Genomic DNA, 19,208 nt, shown 5'->3' on the forward strand with positions numbered 1-19,208 from the left:
GAGATGATAACTACTCCCATTGCTATCCTCGTGGCCATTTAAGCATCCTTGATTTCACATCGCCAACAAAATCAAACCTTACTGTTTACTGTAAAGCGCATCTCAGGAGAAAATACGGAGAATACATCCTTCTTCTTTCAGTTTGATATAACAGCAGCCAGCACTACCTGTCAGCCGTGTTGATAGATTCTTCCCAAGGCAGAACTTAAGATACAACTTTAAGGTCATCTTCTTAAGCAGAATCAGCCGAGGAGGAAGACGACCTAAGCCTCTGCAAGGCATACATATCTCGTTTATAGATAGCTCAAAGGCTGACCAGCGTTCAACTCTGTTAAACAGGACGAGGTATGCTGCATAGGCATATGTATATACATACATATACTCAGATAGCAGCGCGCTGCTCGCACCAAAAGTTACTTCCAAACCTTTATGGGTTTGCCTTCAACTATTAATAGGCACCACATCTGTGTAAAGGACCTACTTCATTTGGGTCCGCTTTCACGGCCTATGAAGTGTTGTTGTTGTTGCTGTAACAACATACAAATTCTTTAAAGAGTTTTTAGCGAATGATATTGAAGTGGCAGTCTTTGGCCAGATATGAATGTGGGTCGTTCCGGTTACGTAGACCCAACTTTCGTGGGAACTGGCAATGACGTATCATTAATTTGGCCAGATAAGGGGTTTCCCGCGTATATATATATATCCATATGATCAGCACTTTTCCTTGGTTTGTCATGCAGCGCTCAATATTACTGGACGAAATGAAAAGGCAATAGATATGCCCGAGCCTTCATTCATGAAGCATCAGCATTCTTCTTATTCTTCTTCTTCTATTTTGGCGCTGTAACCGCCTAAGCGATTTTGGTCGAGTTCAGCAAAGCACGCCAATCGTTTCTCCTCTGTGCCAACTGACGCCAATCGGAAACGCCAAGTGAAGCCAAGTCCTTCTCCACCTGATCTTTCCATCGCAGTGGGGGCCTCCGTCTTCCTCTTCTACCACCAGCGGGTTCCGAGTTGAATACTTTCAGAGCTGGAGCGTCGGTGTTCATTCGAACGGCATGACCAAGCCAGCGGAGCCGCTGTATTTTAATTCGCTGCACTATGTCCATGTCGTTGTAAAGCTCATACAGCTCATCGTTCCATCGTCTGCGGTACTCGCCGTCGCCAACGCGTAAAGGCCCGTAAATCTTCCGCAAAATCTTTCTCTCAAACACTCCAAGAGCCGCCTCATCGGATGTTGTCATTGTCCATGCTTCTGCGCCATATACCAGCACGGGCATGATGAGTGACTTATAGAGCGTGGTTTTCGTACGTCGAGAAAGGACTTTACTCCTGAATTGCCTACTCAGTCCAATGTAGCACTTGTTGGTAAGAGTGATTCTACGTTAGATTTCAGTGCTGACATGATTATCGGTGTTAATGCTGGTTCCCAAGTAAACAAAATTCTCTACTTTCTCGAAATTGTAACTGTCAACAGTGACGTGGGTGCCAAGGCGCGATTGTTCTGACTGTTTGTTTGATGACAGGAGATACTTCGTCTTGTCCTCGTTTACAACCAGACCCATTCGCTTTGCTTCCCTATCCAACTTGGAAAAGGCAGAACAGACTTCGCGGTTTTTGTTACCGATGATGTCGATGTCATCGGCATAAGCCAGCAATTGCACGCTCTTGTAGTAAATTGTTCCTGAGCGGTTCGGTTCTGCAGCTCTTATTATCTTCTCCAACAGCAGATTAAAGAAGTCACATGAAAGGGAGTCGCCCTGTCTGAAACCCCGTTTTATGGTGAACGGCTCGGAGAGGTCTTTTCCAATTCTGACGGAGTTGGTGGTATTGCTCAACGTCATTTTACACAGCCGTATGAGTTTTGAAGGGATGCCAAATTCAGACATAGTCGCGTATAGGCAACTCCTTTTAGAGCTGTCAAAAGCGGCTTTAAAGTGGGCAAATAGGTGGTGAGTGTCGATCCTTTTTTCGCGGGTCTTTTCCAAGATTTGGCATATTGCGAATACCTGGTCTATGGTGGATTTGCCAGGTCTAAAGCCCAATCACATTTCACACAATACGCTCGATAAGACCTTGTAACCTATGCTTAGAAGGCTGATCACGCGGTAGTTGGCGCGAATGGCGGGGTCACCTTTATTGTGGATTGAGCAGAGCACACTTAAATTCCAGTCGTCGGGCATGCGGTCATCTGACCATATTCTGCACAAGAGTTGATGCATGCACCTTATCAACTCCTCGCCGCCGTACTTGAATAGCTCAGCTGACAGGCTGTCAGCTCCAGCGGCTTTGTTGTTTTTCAGCCGCGTTATTGCTATACGTCATAGTCAGGCGGTGGAACTTCGACTCCGTCATCATCGGCTGCGGGCTCGGGTTCTTCTTCTCCACAACTTTCCGTGCTGCTACCATTTAGTAGGGCGGAAAAGTGTTCCCTCCATAATTTAAGTACGCTCTGGACATCAGTTACTAGGTCGCCATTATTTTTCTTAAAGGAGTGCGCCCCGGTTTTTAAACCTTCCGTAAGTCGCCTAACTCTCTGGTAAAATTTTCGGTCATTCCTCCTGTCGGCCAGCATTTCAAGCTCTTCGCACTCACGTATTTCTGCCTCTCTCTTCTTGTTGCGGCAAATACGTCTCGCTTCCCTCTTCAGATCCCTAAAGCGGCCCACATAGCGCGCGTTGCGCCCGATCGCAGCGTGGCCCTGAGGCGGCATATTTTTTCTCTGCAGTTTCCTGACACTCCTCATCGTGCCAGTTGTTCTTTCGGGCTCGCTGAAATCCGACTACTTCTTCGGCGGCGGTACTTAATGAGCGGGAAATGTGGTTCCACTGCTCGCATATGTCGGTTTGTTGAAGAGTGCTCTCTGAGAGCAGGTGTGAGAGTCGAGTAGCGAAAGCGCTGGCTGTCTGTTGTGATTGCAGCTTTTCGACGTTAAGCTTCCCTTGCATATTTGGGCGCATATTTTTGGCTGCAACAAGATAGTGGTCCGAGTCGATGTTTGGGCCTCGGAGTGTGCGTACGTCTAAAACACTGGAAGCGTGCCTTCCGTCTATCACCACATGATCGATTTGGTTTCTCGTTTTTCGATCCGGAGACAGCCACGTAGCTTGATGGATATTTTTATGCTTGAACCTAGTACTGCATACTACCATGTTTCGGGCCCCGGCGAAGTCGATCAGCCTCAATCCGTTGTCGGACGTTTCGTCGTGGAGGCTGAATTTTCCGACGGTGGCTCCAAAGACTCCTTCCTTGCCCACCCTGGCATTGAAGTCGCCATGCACGATTTTGATATCATAATGGGGGCAGCGCTCGTACGTGCGCTCCAAGCGTCGTCGGGCCATGGGCGCAGATGAGCGAGATGTTGAAGAATCTCGCTTTGATGCGGATTGTGGCTAGACGCTCGTCCACCGGGGTGAACGACGGTACTCGGCGACGGAGTCTCTCTCCCACCACAAATCCAACTCCTCCTTTACATGGCAGCTGTAGTAGACGTCGCAAGGCCCCAGACATGGTTTGCCTTGCCCCGTCCAACGCATTTCTTGGATAACGGTGATGTCAGCTTTTGTCCTTACGAGGACATCAACCAGCCGGGCAGAGGCACCTTCCCCATTAAGGGTGCGGACATTCCAGGTGCATGCCCTCAAATCGTAGTCCTTTCAACGTTTGCGGTGGTCGTCATCATAAGGGGGGGTCTCATCCGAGGCTTTGCCTTGCTTCTTCACTGGACGTGTTTTTACGTGGCGGGACCCAAGCCCAGCGCACAACCCATTGCTGGGACAACGGCATCAGCATTGTAGCATCGCATTATTTAGAGACGCATGACATCGCATCAATGGACCCCTCGAAGTTTTTCAATACTCCGTGGTTCAGCGAAGACCTGTAATCTAATAGAGATCCTGTTACAATAAACCAATTCTGGTAACAGTGACTAGTTTTTTGATGAAGTCTCTATTCAAAATATATATAATCTAAGATAAACTGGGCTCAAAATAGCCTTAGATTGACGGCAGAGTATACGCTAGAAGCGATGATATGCGACAATGGCATTGCCAGTACCATTATCATCACGATTTCTATTGCCATATGCATGCCATTAGCATTACCTTTACCATTATTAATACCAATGACATTGTCATTAAGCAATGCGATTAGTGGTCCCAGGGTGTGCGACGGTTCCAATTCGGGGGGAGTGTTTTAGTCTCCGGACATACCATTGTTGTGATGACAGCTTTGATGATGCAATAGGCATTTTCGACCCCCTGCCCGCGAAAAAAAAAAAAAAAATATTGTCATTAAGCTTAGCATTATCATTATCAGTACCATCAGCATTACCAAATACTATTGAAATTACCATTAGCTTTACCATTATCATGACCATTTCCATTACTATTACCATTATCATTACCTTTGGCGTACCATTATCATTACTGTTACCATTACTTTCGCTCTTACCATAATATAATATTACCACTACGATTACCATTATCATTACTATTATCCACCATTACTTTTATAACTATAACCATTATAGGTACCATTACTATTGCCATTATCATTATAATTACTATTATCACTTGTTTAGGCGCGTTTAACCATTATCAGTACCATTACCATTTAATTAAGTACGTAGATATGCTGTTTTGCACTTATAAATAATTACATCCTTACTTGTATATATTTAAATAGTATATACAATGTATGTTTGTATGTATACAGGCATGGATAAAACAAAGCAACTCATCAGTAAATTGTGTACAACCACATAATAGATGGATATGTTATTGCAAATAAATAGAAATCCATAAAAGTTCAAAAGCCCACACAATTCAATGGACCTTGCCGGCCATTTGAGTGCAGCACTACTTAACTCAACTACATACACATGTACATATGTACATACATGCCTAAGTATGCATCCATATGCACTTATAGCCAGTGGTCGCTTGCCTTGCCTTGACTGCGTTGACGAGAAGGTGATTTCGCGAATGATTGACAAACTACAAAGGGCAAAAAATTATAAAAGAACAATATCAAGCAAATGTTGCAAAATCCACAGATATAGGTGTACAAATGCGTATGCTCATAAGGATATATGTACATTCATACAATGAGTGGATATTGTATAGTACGTGTGTATATAATATACATATATGTATAACATTTATTTATGCTTCTACAATAGCTGCGCGCACCTTTAAGGTTAGATTTGTACCCGTAATTGAATCCATGCTTAGCTTTCAGTACATATGTATGTAAATATGTACGTAGGCTTATATGTAAAGCACCCTGCAAGAAATTTCACTGCTGTGGGACAATGGCGGAAGCTTCTACAGAAAGTACACATTTTTGTGTACGTACATACACACATTTTCGGTAGACAGCCACGTAACTTTTAGAGTTTTTAACAAAATGGTAAAATCAAAAAGTTGAATGTACTTTTTTTTTAATGCGTCTTCATGGTGCGTATGAGAGAATACGCCTGTAAAATATAAATATTCTGGACAAATAAATTCAAGCCTTGTCAGGTATTAGTCGCAAACGCAGTAACTACCCTGACGGAAATAAGTGATTTTTTTTTAATCAACTAATTGAAAGAGTACTTTAAAACAAATACAATGAGTAAATGTTTTTGCTCAAAAAAACAATTTGTGTCTTGGAAGTATGAAAAAGAAACTGTAAGGTCCAGAACGCAAGCGTATTCAAAAGAAACATACTGACTTTGAAGTTGTGTAAACCAAATTCATTTTAAAGCAGTTGAAATTAAATGCAGAGTCGGACAGTAGATTTGCTGCTTGCACACAATTCAAGCTAAACATTTGAAAGCACATTTACATGTCAGGCTGTAGCTGAGCATGCCAAGCTTTTTGCTACAATTGGTTGCGGCCAAGAATGTCCTTGTTCAAATCCCATTTAATTTAAAATTTTTAATTTCGCTTTTCTCCGATATGAAAAAGCTTCTGTGAAGTGCAAAACGAAAGCGTATTAGAACGAAACATACTGACTTTGAAGTTGTTTAAGCCAAATTCATTTTAAACTAGTTGAAAATACATGCAGGAAAAGGCAATTGACTGCTACCTAGGACATCGCCATGTTAAATAATTTATTTCGTTCTCATACAAAGGAAACACATCCAAACAAAATTTTTAAATCTGATAAATTTATGTTCATAGTTCTAGCAAATCATCACGCAATATTAAGCTGCAAGTCTGTAATTTGTTTTAGTTTTTTTGTAATAAGTGCAGCATTTGTTTATTTTTTAATACGACTGGTTTAGAAATAATTATTAAAAAAATACGAAGAAACCCATGTTTAGGGGTGAGTTTAATGGACTTCCTGAGCTCATAATGCATTTGTTCCATGGTAATAAAATATATAAATTTTGTAAAATTTTAATGTTCTCAACCCCTTAAAATTATTTAAAAAAAAAATTTAAATTTTCGTGGATGTCTTTGCTGTGTGTGTACATATGTAGAACGAACTAAAGGGGTGACCCATACAAATGGCCAACTGTTTTCTATTGCGCAAGTAAACAAACAAAGCATGCGAGTAGCCGAGTGGTGAGTAAGGATGCAAACGATGCATCAATAGGGGTATTCTCTGAGTCTTGCAAAGCCCTTGCACGGTGCACGGATTGCACGGTTTGCAAAGCTGTCCCATACGAAAACCGGTTTTTACCGTGTAATCCGTGCAACCTGTGCACCGTGCAAGGGCTTTGCAAGACTCAGAGAATACCCCTAATGTTTTTGAAACATTGATAAAGGATCTTTAGGCCCGAACGACCTTACGATGGTATGCATTTTGAATCTAATAATAGAAAGGGTATAGAAATGATAATAAAATACAGGAAAATACATTCATAATTATTAAAGCATTCAATATTGCTTTAAATGTAACTAGAAATTAACAAATTGCAAAACATCGGAAACCATCGATATATTGATGTTTCTCTGGCGAAGTATTTTAGCCTCGATGTTCTTTTCTCCGATGCATCGGAACATCCATGTATCGATGTTACTGCTCAAAATTTACATCCCTAGTGGTGAGAGCTGCGTACTACAATTCCGCAGGGCCCATGTTTGAGCGATTACCACACATTGTTTATTTGTGTTTTTAACCGACCTCAAAAAAGAAGGAGGTTATCAGTTCGTCGGAATATTTTTTTTATGTAGATTTGTTACCGCATAACTTTGGCCCACGTTAACTGATTTCTATAATTTCTAAGGGAAAGGTTGGATCTCAGAGTTGGTACTAATTCTGTTTAGATCCGGTCATTAGCTCATGAAGAAATTAGCGGTACTCTTAAAGTTTTGATTGAGAATTGAAGTCGGTTTTGTTTTTTGTTTAAAAATTACTTATTATATTTTATATATGCATATATTATGTTTTAGATTATTTTATTTTCGTTTGTTTTATTTTATTTACTAAAAGTTAATTTAAATTTGTATAGTTTAATTTCATTAAAAAAGTGCACCACAACTATAGCTAATAGCATCAAACAAAAACTAAAATAAGTAAAGGAACTACAAAAAAAATATTAAATTAAAATTCTACCTCTCGGCACGGGATCAAATGAACTTATTTAGTCTAATCACTACTGCGACTGAGTCACATACGACGAGATTAATTGCACACTAAGAAGGCTAGATTTCGAGTCGTTCATTACTGTTAATGCTGGCTGGGGTCGGATTTAAGCTATCTTATATAATATAATAAACATACATACATATGTGTGTATAAACCAAATTGCTTCGCGAACTCAAAACAATGTGATGTGCATTTGTGTAGGCAGCGACGCCAACGGCATGTGCGCACCAACATACATATGTATACAATACTTAAGTATATGTATATAACCTGCATTCATATACAAGAAGCATAAGTTTACATATGTATGCATATGCATTCAAATGCACCTTTGTAATTTGGCAGTATGTGTGTATTTATTTTGCTTTTCAATGCGCGTTTCAAATTGCGTTTATGGGTGTATAGATATGCATAAGCACGTGTATATATGTATGTATTTAGGTGTGCATGTTGTAACCACAATGAAGGCCTCCCGCATCGGTCGTTGATCTGCCCGCACATGGAATTCCATTTGTGAACACCAAAGGCTACGCGGACGATTGAGGTGCCGTCCATTTCATAAGTGCACTTCCATACATACATACATATGTTTACATATGGACATAAGCACTTATGTAGTAAGCAAAAAGATGAGTGTATAATGCAACGATAGAGCAATTCGCAGCGCATATAACTTTAGAAGCAGATTAATATCCGAATATATCTAAATATAAGGTGGACCAAATAAAGAACCAAATAAACCAACTTTCGATGTTTGTGTAACCTTTTTGGACCTTCGTTCTTAGAAATTTAACAGCTTTTTTATTCAAAGATGCCTTATTTATACTGAAGAACCTAAGTTTGTTGATCTAAAAAATAAGCGATCGCCCAAACAACAATGGGTATGTAGATACTACCAGGCCGATTCTGAACAGGAACTCCCTGGGAGTTTTCTCCCTTTTCCCTTTCCTCCTATCATGAATAAAAATTCAGTGCGGATTTTTTATATTAAATAGCGGAGTTGAGCTGTCAAAAAAGTATCAAACAGGTCGTGCGAAGTTTGAATTTTCTCCTTCCAAATTTTCGGGGAAAATGCTCCTTCCTGGGAGTTAATTATTGGGGGATTTCTTCCTCTGGAGAAACAAAATTCCCCGAAAACACACTCCCTGCGAGTATTCAGAATTGGGCTGTATGAATATATGTATGTATGTCAAATCGAACTTTCTGATACTACTTTTCGTCTATTTCCGCGGTGCACGTATGCAGGAAATTTCACTTTCAACTGTGTAACCAGACATTTGTATGCGCATAAAAATATTAATGACTTTAAAAATATAATAAAAATTAAAAAGTTAAATTAAAAAAATAAAAGTTTAATTCTCCAAGCGCCCTCACTTGACTTGAATCGTGCTAGCCAAGCAGTCAATGGCACTGTGAATATTCTTCGAAATTATAGAGAAAATGCTGACACACATTTTTCTGATATATTTTCAAAAGTTACCGATATCGGAATAGCAATTTTGGAATTGGATTTAGACATTGTCCTTCCTCGAATAGACAAAATTTGCAGGCTAATTATCGTGCGTCTAATGCTGGAGATTATTATGGAAAGGCAATATTTATACCGCTTTTGGATAATATTTTGCCCGATCTCCGAGAAAGATTGCGGAAAGAGACATCAAACATTTTTGATTTGAACTTATTACTTCCATCTAAAATGTAGGAATATAATACGTCTGACGAAAAAAATAATGCTATCGAACGCGTCAAATCGCTTGGAAAATGATACGAACTTTTCTTAGAAAAAGACGGTATCAATTTGGAAAGAGAGTATAAAGTGTGGTTGGAACGATAGACAAATAAGGAAAGCGAAAAGCCATTCCCAAAATCAGCAGCAGAAGTTCTTGGTAAATGCGACGAATATACTTTTCCATTGATTAACACTTCCAGCTAGTAATGCTACTTCCGAAAGAAGTTTTTCAACCCTTCCCCGGTTAAAAATATGGTTGCTTAGTACCATGAATGAAGAAAGACTGATAGGTCTAGCACTTTTACACGTACACTTAAATATAATTGACACTGGAAGGATAATAGAAAGATTCGCAAAAGGAAAGCGCAAGATTGAATTTGCAATTTAAATTATTACCATAAAAATTCTGAATAAGTTGTTAAGTTACTTAATTAAATCCTTCATTTTACCAACATTGTAAGCAAGAAATAAGTATTTATATGTAGCATATATTGCATTACTAAACCCAAGGTATAACTTTAAATCTTGTGTTTTTTTTCACATGCAATTGTTTTATTAGACCTTGCACCAAAATCACCAAATGAAAAGTAATATTATATCACAAAACAATTTACTTCACACTTCATAAAAAATACTCGAACCTATATTTGCATGAAAAACAAATTAGGGTTAGATGCCTGTACTCTAACGTTATTTGAAAATTTGATCCCAATCGCCCTCCTTCCACCCAAATAAAATCCTGTATCCGCCACTGCTATTAATTCAGGTTATTAGCTTAAACTTCAACTAAAAGTCGGCATGGGTTGTCGTTATCCTCCGGCCATAAAACTTCATATATGTATATGCTATTTAGACTAAAAATCACCTTCTATATGCATATCAAAATTTGCAAACAAATTTTTTTCCATATATACTTGGGGCAGTCTAATGTACATACATAATCCACTTGAATAAATTTCCTTGCCTAAGCCACTACCTTGACTTAAATGGAGCATTATATTCACGCGAATCCAGGGTCAAATCAGCAGCTGGATGAATGGCTGACTATTTGATTTGATAATTGAGACAAATAAATTAATTATCACACAATCGAGAGATAGATGAGCTAAATGCTCTACATATTACGCTTAAGTGCAATCATTGGTCGGCAAAATTAACAGATTTGCTAAAACAGCAAAACAATCGCTCTCAAGGCAAGTAATAAAATTCACAGCTTAAAGTAAAAAAAAAAAGCTATAACAAATAAAAGAAAAGAGAAAACAAAAGATTTGCAAATACAAATTAAAGCAGCAACAGAAAAAACAAACCGCTCAGTGATGGGTAAAGAACACAAAAATTATTAGCAACATGGAAAGTGTCTGCGGATTTTGTCACAATGTGATGTTGATGCCCATTCATCTGGCAACACCAATCCAACTGGCGTGCAAGGTGACATTTGAGGTTACATTTTTAGTGAAGACAGTTATGTAATTCTTCGTTCGGACAAAAAATTATATTGTTTTGAAAATGAGTGAAATATCTGAAAAAATACGCCATGTGATGCTCTCTAATTATAAAAAAAAAATGGTGGAAACGGTGCAAAAATATGCCGAGAAATTCCTAGAGTGATTGCGGAAATTTTGATGTCAGTCACTGGAAAAATTGATGAATTGATGCAAATTAGTGAATCCGCAAGGCGTTAAAGCACCAACATTGAATTTCACTTTTTAAACAAAACATTCCAAATGTTAGACAGGGCTATAAGCGATCCGTGTACCTAATTTCACCAAGAGTGGTCTCGCATGGCATCGATTTCCCATAACACTAAATTTCAAAACACTCTGTACCGCTAAAATGTTCTAACTTCAAAAAATAAAATCTTATTGCAAATCTACAGGCCAAACTCACTAATTTGACTTCAAATTTTTGAAATTTAAAAGAGCGATGCAGATCTGATATATGTATGTACATATATGTGCATAGATAGATATGACTTGTTTCATAGTTGGCAACCCTATTGAAAAATATTTGCAAAACTAAAGCTGCCTAAAACGTTTTCTTTTGACATTCATATATTAATATTTCATATATCTTGAGTATGAGCTATGAGATTTTCATATAGGTGGCAACCTTCTGCAAAAGTTTTTCCGAACTAAAATGTTCTTCAGTTTCTTTCGTCTGGCATTGTGATGTATATTTGAATAAACTGATTAATTAATTTAAATATTTAAATTTTTTTTTAACACGTGGAAACCCCCCCAAATATTATTCAAAAATAAAGCCTTTCAAACCCGTTTAACTTACCTTGCTATACCAGTGGCAATCTTCTTCAAAAACCTCAAAAATATTCTAATAGCCGTATTCATAAAAAAAATTAAGTGGCTTTAAAAAGGTTTTTAAATTGAAAAATGTATGAAAACATCATTTTATAAAGATTTTTAAACCTACTTTATTTTTATGAATAAGGCTATAAATATTTAAACTACAGATTGCTTACCGCTCTTTGTAATCTATATCTTAATATTTCATATGACTTGTGTAGAAGTTATTTAAATTCGGTTTTTCAAACACGTGGCAACCCTATTAAAAAATATATTTAAACAAAAATATGTTCATGAATTTAATTTTTAAACACGTGGCAACCCTCCTAAATATAGTTTAGAAATAATTCCTTTGAAACCCACCTCGATTGATACCCATCCCCTAAAAATTATTTGGTTTATTAAATAATTTGAGTTTAACTTGTTATGCAGGTGACAATTTTATTGCATTCATCTTCTAATTATTTTCAAACTAAATCCTTCTTAAACTTCTTTTGTCTGAAACCCATATTGTGATTCATATTTCAATCATAGACCTAATTGCTTTAATGCACGTTGAATTTTATTTTTTTTAACCATTTCTATATTGATACCCAAATTGTAATAATCGATTTAACTTTTTAAATAATTTGAATTAAATATTTTAAAAGGTGATTAATCTTTTCGAATAAGTAAATCTTATTCTAAACTTGTTTAATAATATATATTTTGTATAAATTTTGAAAATATGCTAAAGATATGTTTTGCTATATTTTCATTCAAAAATGTAAGAATATTAAATGAATAAATGGCAAACTGTCATTCTGATAATCAAAAGAGGGCGCTATTCAAGTGGTCGACACTGTCCAAAAATGTATGTGAGTAAAAGAATACCGAAAACACATATCCGTTTTCTTTAAATCAAAAAAATATTTGGAGCTCGCCCAAAGCGGTCAAAGCTTTCCATATATTTTATATGGGAAAAAAACTTTTTTCGTAGAAATTGTATATAATCCTTGCAAATCAATATTTTTCAATCGGCAAACTCTGTTTCTTTACATTAAACTTCAAAGGATAACACCCATTTCTATATTTCAAGATTTTTTATTATCAATGATCATCTAACGGGTCATCTTTGGCATTTTTTGGGTTTTCTGGGGACCTATAGTTCAAATTAAAATATGGGTAAATAAACTATTTTTTGTTATCCCCCGTAGTCTCCTGAAGAGAAACAGAGTTTGTCGATTCAAAAATATAGATTTTAAGGATTCTCTACCATTTCTACAAAAGATTGTTTCGTGCCTATATAAACCACACAAAAAACTTTGAGCTTTTTGAGCGACCAGTAAATATTTTTTGATTTCGGAAAAAAACAAGGGTATATTTTTTCGGGTGAGAGCATTCAAATTTCAACTTCGCTTTCCTTGGACCACCCTAATGTACGTACATATATACTGCATATACTATCTTGTGAACATTTGTTATGCCCTTTGCATGTTACCTAAGCCAATCCTACAAATGTACAGATTTTTGTGCGTGTATGCACCAAACTTATGTATATAAATGTATGTATATATGTATGTATTTAGTCATAGTCAACACCACCGTCGCCATCGCCGCCGCCATCTTCGTCGTTTCGTGGCAAAAGTGTGTCAAAACCATTGCCATTAATTAATGATTTTCTGTGCTAATTTGTAAATGCGACACGGCTCACAAGTGAAAAATGAAATAAATACATACCCATAAAAAATAAACAAACACATACTTATGTATATACTACATGTTTGTACTACGTAGTTATGTACATGAAAAACAAATCGCAAAACGAACAAATTGGCAAATGCCGAACCTGCTACCCTGTCCCCGTTCGTCATTGAAATTGAAAGAATATTTGATAGATAGCAAATTATGTAGTATTTTATACAAATTCAACGCGATGAGCCTGTACAGTGGATACTCATATACATAAATAAATTATTATTAATAAAAATTTGCATATAACATACATACATACATACATACATTCACTTGAAACTTAAAGTGGTTAGGCGGCAAATGGAGTCGATAGATTTATTTACCCGGAAATTAACACTTGTCGCCATTTGGTCTAAGCGAAATAGCAAAAGCGTAACTGTTTCGTGCCATACTCGTATATACCTACATATCGCACACCGTATTCAAAAGCGTCACAACTCAAAATTTGGTATTTTTGAAATTATGCGCTAAAAATGTACATAGAGCTTTTATTCACCTTTCAGCAAAAGCTGGAGCAAATTTCTGTTATAATTTGTTAAAAAAAAACCTAAGGTAAAGTGGCCCTTTCCCCTATGATTAGTATGTGCTACGAAATAGTTTTTCGCATTTTCTGACGAACGTATTATTTTAGTTGTGACTCTTTTGAAGACGGTGTGCGATATGTATCTTGCAGCCTTTTTTATTTTTTTGTGTCATGGGATTTGAGCTGGACCGATATGAAAATACCTCTAAAAATGGAGTTTCTTATAAATAAAAAAAACTTTCTTAAAGGATTTTTTGAAAAAATCCCCTCAGATGGTACAACAGCTTAAGCTTAAAAAATCTTCATAAACATATTAAACCATTTTTCCAACTAATCATAATAATTGTTATATGGAATCATAATAATGAGATTTTTGATGCTGTTTTTTAACTTTTATCAAAGATTGAACAACTGGGCCAAAACTATACCGATTCAGACTTATGGGGTTTCAATGAAAAGGTTATTTGCCAATAAATAAATAAAAATGAGAACATGCCTTTCCAATGATACCTCGAAAGTCTTAATCGGTAAAGTTTTGGCTGAGTTATTCAGGTTTTTCTTAAACAAGTCTTTGTTAAAAGTTCAAAAACAGCATTCAAAATCGTATTATTATGATTCCATAGAAAAATTTTCTAAATATTTGCATGCAAATTTTTTAAGCTTGAACTGTTTTTTCATCTGATTTTTTTTTTCAAGAGAATACTTAAAAAAAAACAATTTTTATTCATTAAAAAACTGAATTTTTGGAGGTATTTTCTAAACGGTCCAGCTCGCGTTAATCTTAATTTTTTTTTTTCGAAATATTTTGGTGAAAATCTTAAAATATAATATGCGTTATAATTCCAAAGGAAAAACAGTACCAGCTATTTTTGTATGGGTAGTGATGCAGTCTAATGTACATAGGTTGTATCCCTGACATCTCGTTGACAATGAAATTGATGAAGCATTTAGCTTTCTATATATTGCTTTTGCGCAACTCCTTAATTTTTTTGCACTTGTCCACATAATTATAATCTTTCACATTTTTTATGCAAAATTTTCTTTACTTTCATTATTTTTCACCATGAAAAAATTCAATTAGGACAGCAGTCAACGGCGGACAAGTGCGTCTCAATGATGGCAATGCGATCAAACAGAAAATAATTTTGTTTAGCTCATTACAAAATGAAAATTTTCCAAATATTTCGTATATTTATGTTGGAAATTATAATAAAAAATAAAGTTGGATAAAGAGTTTTTAGAATAATACAGTAGGGTGCAGGCGCGGTTGAATCTTGGGTGGCCGAAGCTGCAGATATAAAGAGCACATCGAGGTCGGCGAACACATTCTCTGTAGTGCTGCAAAAACATCGATGTTTGAAACTATCGATCTTTCGATGTTTTTTCCAATAAATCATCGATAGTATCGATACTATCGTGTCTTCTTGGGTATTATAATTTCTTGTTTAAATCCTGATCAATTAACAAACATAATTTTTTAACAACTTACATTTATTATTTTTAAATTATTCATCAAATAATTAAAAAATTAATTTGACTTATGGATTAAGAGATCGATTGAGACTGACAAAATTATTTCTATGAGTAATAACTTCCATAAACACTTATCGGTACGCTTTTGCGTTAAAATTCAGCTAAACTGTTAAGATCATGGGCCATTTTCACAGACATTAGTTAACTACTATGCTAATGTTAAACCATCATTTTTCACAGTATCAGTTTGACTAATGGTTGACTGCAGTTAACTAATGTACATCCATTACTAAACCAATAGCTAAAAACAGCTTTTTTTTCTAGAGTTAACTAATGACTGGGAAAATGGCCCTATGCGTTTATTACGCTTTAATTTTTATATTTCTTAGCTACCCGGAATCAGCAGCGGATAACTTTTCTAATGATGGCAAATCTTCTAAAACCATCGATAGTAAAAAAAAACATCGATGTTTTCAAAAAATATTAAAACATCGATACTATCGATAGTGCTCCGATGGCAATGTTTTAATAAAAGCTTTTTCCTAACCCAGATCTTCGGGCGAATACATATATGTTTGTAGTTACATAGAAAACGATGGATACGTTTCTCTAAACGGCACAGTACAATCTTTTACACCGCATAGCCTTTACGCTATAGACCTTTTTTCTGCCTTTTTACGAGATCAATTAAGCACATTTGTTTATTTAATTTCGCGTTGGCTAAATTTTTAAATGTTTTACCCAGAATCCGTTCTTTCAAACCCATAAAATAACCTTTCCTTAATATGGATTATGCCACCTTTATTTAAGTACTTGGTGACGAATTATTTTCTTACCCACACACCTGACACGCAAAATCTTATCTTATTGGCAGATGTCAGTCCTTGCTCTAAGAGGGACGTTGAGCTGCTAAAAAAACTTATCTGCCATAGTCGTCATTGGAAAAGGACGCTCTTCACTCTTGCCAACTGTTGGTGTTCATTCTCAAGCCAAGGAAGTTCAGCTCCAATCTGACTGTTACGTCCCACTGCCTGAAATCTTGCTTCGTCTCAGGTTCTATGTGGCCTCTCATTATTTGTCCTAACAATTCACAGTACTCGTTTGAAAAAGTTGCACAAAACCTCACTTCCACCTAGCAATCACTAGTTCCGTGTATTTCGACAATTACGCATTTCGTCAATCGCAAGACATTTGTAGAATTAAAAAAAAAAAATATTTGCAAACAATATTCTCTTCGCCACTTAAGTCCATTATATGTACTTATACATATGTATATATTTACATATCTAGTAACCAATATTTTGTTTTGGGTCAAATCCTCCGCAAAGTTTTTCCTTTCATTTCTTCCCCATATTAATTTTTTCCAGTTACATATTTGTTTTTTTTTTCGTTTATCCACTAGTTGGCCAACATTTGAAAATATACTCATACTTGAGTGCTACCAAATGACCTACTTCTTTGCTTGCGAAAAGGGCTTAACAAATCACCAAAAAAAAAAAAAAACAATTTCTTTTGCATTTTTATTTTTGGCCTGAATGTTGCAAAAGTTTTCGGCTACTTCAACTCAACTCGACCAGATGCATTATAATCATCGACCTGTTTTCAATACAAATGGAAATGTGCCAAACCAATAGTTTCTACAATATTTAGCTTCTTACTTCACCGCAGCATATCGAATGGAAGGAAATTGATTTGCCAATTGTGGGTACTTGGTAAGCATTGGAGCTTAGGTATATACGTAAGTACGTACAAGCACATTGCCATTGCATACGAGCAAAGCAGCTTGTAAAAATAACACAAGTGGCAGTATCTTCATTTAGGGTGAGGCGAGGCGGTTAAAAGATAAGCAAATGTATTGAACTCTGCCTTTCACAATTTTTGTTTATTGGACCGCACAGAGTGGGTTGTCTGACAAATGTTCCTATTTTCAAATCAGCAGCCATGCAGTAGAACAAACATAAGGTATTTATATGTGTATGTGTGATTATATGCATGTATGTGTTTAAGCTTTAGTATTATGCCATTAACAAAGTTGGCCACCTCTTATAAAAAGTAGGTCACTTTGCCTTACCCGTTTCATAATTTCCATAATTGCTCTTTCCCTTCTCCTAGTGGTTTTCAATCTTGTTAGCAAAGCAATTTGGGTTTTCTAACGAACTATGCATAAGAAAAATTCTTTATGTGGGTGAATGCAATCTTCAAAGGAAATCGAGACAAAAATATATGCGGAGCTGTGGAGCAATAACTTTTAAAAATTTTAATAGGCATTTATAAGTAATAGACTGTTCGACACATTTGTGAATGTATTATTTTTATTATCGATACCGTTCTCTTGTCGTTATCGATTCGTCCAAAATGATGTATTTGCCTTTTTATGTATTAGTCATGGACCGAAAATAACATTTGTATATAAAGTAATTAATTAATTTGGGTTTTTATATTTATTTATTAAAATCGTTATTTTGTAATTTTCAAATATAATAGATTTTTTTTTTTTGTAATTTTTAACTGTTATGATGGAGACTGTGGTTTTATGACCGAGTTAAATCTTTTATGATGTAGAAAATTAGAAGAATGGTTTTACTGACCGAAAAAAAAAATCATAAATAACGTTCCAAGACTTATCGAAAAAATAAAGATGTTCAATGGAAAAAATAAAAATTAAAAAAAAAAACATTATTCTTGGACGAAAGAAAATAAAACTCAAAATTTAACGGTCCCTGCTATTAAAAGAAAACTTAATAAATTTGAGGATATGGAACAAGAATTGCCATCAGTACTTTACCATAGTTTCGATAAACAAAAAAATCAAATCAAAAACTTTTTAATACGTATACCAAGTTTCTATAATTTTACTAAAAAGTAGAAAAAATTTGTAATTTTAGATTTCATAAATTGTTTATATCGAGATATATTCTATAGGTCTAGAAAAAATTATTTTCTTCTTCTTAGTCCATATATGTATGTATTTATATTAAAGAAGTTTTTTTATTTGATTATTTTCTACTTTTTAGTCTTGACTGTATGAAAATTTTGCAATGTTTACTACTTACGTCAAAATGTTTGTTCATTTCACTAAATCATTTTATGAAATGTGGTTAAAAGCTATAACATACATTTGGGCTCTTCGCTAGATAGCAATACATGCCGCATATCTCAGGTGCCGTATTAGAAAGGGGGATATTGAACACAGCGCCATCCACAGCTGGTACATGCAAACGGCAAAAACGAATGTCCATAGGAAAGAAATTGCACACAATGCATCCTATTCTTATACTAATAGCAAAGCTGACGCAATGTGGCTTAGTTGAAATTTGTTATAGCAAACTTTTATTATAGTAAATAACTACAATGGAAATCAACTCCTTTTTTCTGATTTGGTCATTATGGTCATTAGGGTAGCGAAAGCGTGCAAAGAGCGGACGCTCTCACAAAACACAGTTTCAGCTGAGACTACACGGACCCATCCTGGGTATACAAATACAAAAGATCTTGTATGAAAGTGAGTGGATACTCAACGACGAATCACGACGTCAAAGCGGAAAGGGTAATTCAAGAGATTTTTAACTCCTTTTAGATGAGTCTCAGACCGACTTCTCAACCTGAAGGCCAGGGAACTCTTACTGATTACCTGACCGAGCACAGCAAGTTAAGATACCATCTTGGCAAGATGCGACTTTTTTAAAAGTTGGAATGGAAGATATGTGGGCTGGCGGAGTAAACTCAAGGTAATATATTACACGAATGTCCATGTAGGCTCATTTACTTTGGAGAGCTTAGTTTTAGTAGTAGACGCTCAAGCAAAAAATGCTACTTAACTATCGGAATAAAATATACAGCAGGCCTCATGTATACGCAGAACTTG

The 19,208-nt window shown here is 35.9% G+C and overlaps 1 protein-coding gene across 1 annotated transcript in view; it reads left to right on the forward strand.

Annotated features, from left to right (window-relative positions):
* The window catches only part of LOC118746492 (ecdysone-induced protein 78C), a 320,083-nt gene that overhangs the window by 271,260 nt on the left and 29,615 nt on the right, over window positions 1-19,208 (forward strand). The window lies entirely within an intron of this gene.

Source organism: Rhagoletis pomonella, unplaced genomic scaffold (genome assembly GCF_013731165.1).
Source record: "Rhagoletis pomonella isolate Grant_MI unplaced genomic scaffold, Rhpom_1.0 Rhpom_scaffold_00010, whole genome shotgun sequence".
Taxonomy (NCBI): Eukaryota; Metazoa; Arthropoda; class Insecta; order Diptera; family Tephritidae; genus Rhagoletis; species Rhagoletis pomonella.